The sequence below is a fragment of the Cryptotermes secundus genome, unplaced genomic scaffold, assembly GCF_002891405.2.
Source record: "Cryptotermes secundus unplaced genomic scaffold, Csec_1.0 scaffold542, whole genome shotgun sequence".
Lineage (NCBI taxonomy): Eukaryota > Metazoa > Arthropoda > Insecta > Blattodea > Kalotermitidae > Cryptotermes > Cryptotermes secundus.
This window is the reverse complement of record NW_019724590.1, coordinates 26,204-31,004: the sequence shown is the minus strand read 5'-3', so window position 1 is coordinate 31,004 and position 4,801 is coordinate 26,204.

The window sequence follows — 4,801 nt, the reverse complement described above, 5'->3', positions numbered from 1 at the left end:
GCAGGCAGGCAGTCAGAAGCCAACAGGAAAGAATATGTAGGCAATTGAAAACTGAGGCAAGGAAATATAAGCAAAAGTAGGCACACATGAAAATAAACAAAAGTAGGCATTCAAGGAGAAGGACACATGGAATCCAAAGCAGGCTCACAAGCAAAAATAGGAAAAATGGCAAGAGGAGGCAGGGAGGGATAAGGAGCATGAACTCAGCAGGCAGGCAGGCAGGAAAGAAATAGACGGCTCACACTGGAAGGCAAAATTACATAGGGAGTCAAAGGCAGGCACGCTATTACAGAAAGGAGGAAAGAGCCAAATTAGCCAGGCAGGAAATCAATAGTTTGCAGGTAGTCAGGGAATAACAAGCTACAAGGAAGGAAAAAGCAGAAGTAAGCAAATGAAAGAAAGACAAGTCATGGCAGGCAGGCAAAAACACATAGGCAGATAGGCAGCAAGAAGAGGGCGGCAGGCTTGCACACATGTAGAAAAGGAGGCAAGGAAGCAAAAGCAGGGATGCAGGTAGAGAGAAGGAGGCAGCGACAGAGAATCAGGTAGTCAGGCAGGCAACAGAAGATCGGAGGCAAACAGTTGATGTAGCTAAGTAGTAAAATGCAATGCACCATGATGACAAATAAGCGCTGGCCCAAAGAATGAAATGAATACATGCATTTAGAACAGAAAGGACATACAACCAGGCAGGCAGGCAGACAACATGAGGGAGTCAGGCAATTTGGGTAAGGTGAATGACATGTAAAATGAGGAAGGGAGGCAAAGATAAGAAGGGAAGGAGATAGCCAGAAGCAGGCAGGGTGAAGAGGGACCAGAGGCGGAAGCAGTGAAATAGCGAAAGAGGCCACAAGTAAACCCTTCGAAACAGACAAACTCAAGCATTTCTGCATGCAGGCAAGCAATGTTATGGAAATAAATGAGGCAGATAGGCAGACAGGAAAAGCAAAAGAATTCAAGACTATGTTGGAAAAACCTGGAAGGCAGTCTTAAGCCAGCAGGTAAGGGTATGTATGCAGAGGAGAATCTAAATCTAGTAAATGCAACCAAAATTAGGCACTGTGTCTGGCAGACAAAAGTAGGCATGCAAGATTAAAACACAGGGAAACAAAAGCATGGGGGATGATAACATGGAAGAAAAATTGCAAAATAATGCAGGTTTATATATAAGGAGGGAGAAGTGAACACTCAGGAAGGCAGGCAGGCAACAAGGAAAGAGGGAAAAGCACACAGGAATGAAACAGAAAGAAGGCAAATACAGAAAGGCAATTACAGGCAGGGAGTTGAAGGCAGGCAAGCTATACCAAGAAGCAGTAAAGATCGAACAGGTAAGAACATACAAAATCAATAGTGTGCAGCGAGTCAGGGCAAAGCTGGCAAGCAGGGAGAAAGCAGAAATTAAGAGTATGTAGGCAGATGAAAAAACCAAGTACTGTACACGGAAGGAAAGTAGGCAGGGATTCCCCTGGCAAAATTAGGCACACAGGCAGACAGAACAAAGAAGGCATGCAAGCAAAAGCAAACAGGTATTCAAAAGAATGTAATTAAAGAAAACGTAAGGAACAGGCTAGATGAGTCAGGGATGAACAAAAATGCAGGAAAAACACCAGGCATACATGCAAATTCATATAGGCAGTCAGGCAGGAGAAAGTAAACAAGGGTTAAGGAGACAGACAGGCAACAAAAAGCAGGGAATCACAGGTAGGCAAAAGATGACACGGCATTCAAGGCATGGACGAGAAAGCAGGAAGCAGGCAAAAGGCAGTACATAGGCTGTCAGGAATGCAATAGTGTGCAGCTATTCAGGAAGAAGCAAACTTGCAGAGAGGTAGCCTGACAAAAGCGGAGGGGTGTGGAAACAAAGGAAAGAAAGTCAATGCTGGGCAAGGCAGGCAGGAAGGTAGGTAGAAAAGAAAGAAAGCAAACAAATGGCAATGCAGGCACACATGCACAGGACCAGAAGCCATTAGGAATGCCTTAACAGGCATGCAAGGTAACCCCTAGAAACAGACACAAGCAAGTACCCATGCGAGATATGGTTTTTGTCCCACAATTACCAGGTTGCTTTGTACCAAATGCCACTTGAGTATTTGCTTCCGGTTTCCCTTTGCTACCCTTCTTATTCAATCTCTTTGACTCCACTTCTAACAAACTATTCCTCACAAAGGGCACATTCACTTCACTTGGAGGCACCGTTTCTATTGCTGTAGCAACCATGTCATATTCGGGTGGTAGTGACAGAAGGATGTTGCAAATGTAGTTTTCTTCATCTATCGTCACACCTGCTTCCCGAAGTTGTCTGGTGAGTCTGTCCATTCTTAACAAATATTCACTCATAGTTTCCAGATTTGGATTAAACCTCATCTGTTGTAATTGCCTTTTTAATAATATCTTGTTGGCAATTCCTTTCCTCTGAAATACTGTCTGTAAAGCTTTCCACACATCATGAGCACAGTCTTCTCCTTTGACATATTCTAAATGTGCATCATCAATTCTTTGTATTAAATAATTCTTGTACTTCTTATCATCTATGGACAATTTATCAAGCTTGTTCTGTTTGCCGCTCCTCGTTTCCTGGTTTTCATTACCAAACAGTCTAAATTCCTCTTGTAGTTCCGACAGGGTTCTCGAAATGTGGGTTAATATTCCTTTCTCATCGAGAAAGATTTCCATTCGAAAACTCCAATCTCCATAATTCGTTCCATCAAAAAGTGGTGGCTTGTATCTATCTTCCTCCATGCTGCTAACTTCCACAACAGGAGTGGAAATAAAACCAATCAAGATACAGCACAAATTCCGATGTCGAATTCACTTCCTATACTATTCCTGGGGCCATAACATGTTGGTGATTGGGTTAATAATTACGCAAGTTAACTATTGCACAGTAAAAGTATATTTGTAATCAGAGTTAAGAGAACGCCAACACACATCACTTCAAAAGAAGCCATTTTTCTTCCCGCTCCTACCCAAAACACTGAACAGCAAAAACCAAAGAATAATTCATACATGTTGCCAACTTTGAACTCGACCACTCATCAAAAACTATGCTGGAAAAAACTGGAACGCAGTCTTAAGGGTCTTAAGTCAGCAGGTAAGAGTATGTATGGAGAGGAGAATCTAAATCTAGTAAATGCAACCAAAATTAGGCACTGTGTCTGACAGAAAAAAGTAGGCATGCAAGATTAAAACACAGGGAAACAAAAGCATGGGGGATGAGGACATGGAAGAAATATTGCAAAAGAAGGCAGGTTTATATATAAGGAGGGAGAAGTGAACACTCAGGCAGGCAGGCAGGCAGGCAACCAGGAACAAGGAAAGAGGGAAAAGCACACAGGAATGAAACAGAAAGAAGGCAAATACAGAAAGGCAATTACAGGCAGGGAGTTGAAGGCAGGCAAGCTATGATACGAAGCAGTAAAGATCGAACAGGTAAGAAGTAAGAACATACAAAATCAATAGTGTGCAGAGTTTCAGGGCAACGCTGGCAAGCAGGTAGAAGGCAGAAATTAAGAGTATGTAGGCAGAGGAAAATACCAAGTACGGTACACGCAAGCAAAGTAGGCAGGGATGCCCCTGGAAAAATTAGGCACACAGGCAGACAGAACAAAGAAGGCATGCAAGCAAAAGCAAACAGGTAATCAAAAGAATGTAATTAAAGAAAATGTAAGAAACAGGCTAGATGAGGCAGGGATGAATAAAAATGCAGGAAAAACACCAGGCATACATGCAAAATCACATAGGCAGTCAGGCAGGAGAAAGTAAACAAGAGTTAAGGATACAGACAGGCAACAAAAAGTAGGAAATCACAGGTAGGCAAAAGGTGACACGGCATTCAAGGCACGGACGAGAAAGCAAGAAACAGGCAAAAGGCAGTATGTAGGTACTGAGGAATGCAATAGAGTGCAGCTCTTCAGGAAGAAGCAAATTTCCAGGGTGGTATGCTGAAAAAAGTGGGTGGGGGAGAGCAAATAAAATCAAGACAAGGTAAGGCATGCAGGAAGTTAGGTAGAAAAAAGAAAGAAAGCAACCAAAATGGCCATGTAGGCACACATGCACAGAAACAGGAGCCATTAGGAATGCCAAAACAGGTAGGCAAGGTAACCCCCAGAAAGAGACACAAGCAAGCACACATGCATTCCGGCAGGGGATATAATGATATAAAAGCAGCTAGTAAAGAAGGCATGAAAAGCAAATGAAGTGAACCAAGTGCGGGAGAAAGCAGGCAGCCAGGCCGTCAGAAGCCAGCAGGAAAGAATATGTAGGCAAATGAAAAACTAATGCAAATAAACGCAAGCAACAGTAGGCACAGACAAAAATTGGGAAATTGTAAAGAGTAGGCAGGGAGGAATAAGGCGTAAGAACACAGCATGCAGGCAGGCAGAATAAATGAAGAAGGGAAAAGCAGACAAGCAGGAACGAAAAAGACGGCTCACACTGGAAGGCAAAATACATAGGAAGCTGAAGGCTGGAATGCTATTGCAGGAAGGAGGAAAGAGCCAAAATTAGGCAGGCAGGAAATAAATAGTGTGCAGGTAGTCAGGGAAAAACAAGCTAGAAGGAAAAAAAAAAAGCAGGAGGGAAGCAAACAAAAGAAAGCAAAGTCAATGCAGGCAGGCAAGAACATATAGGCATAAAGGTAGCCAGAAAAAGGAGTCAGGCTAGCAGACATGTAGAAAAGGGTGGGAGGAATCAAAAGTGGGGATGCAGGTAGATAGAATTAGGCAGCGACTCAAAATCAGGTAGGCAGGCAGGCAACAGATGTTCTGGGGCGAAAAGCTGATGCAGGCAAGTAGTAAAATTC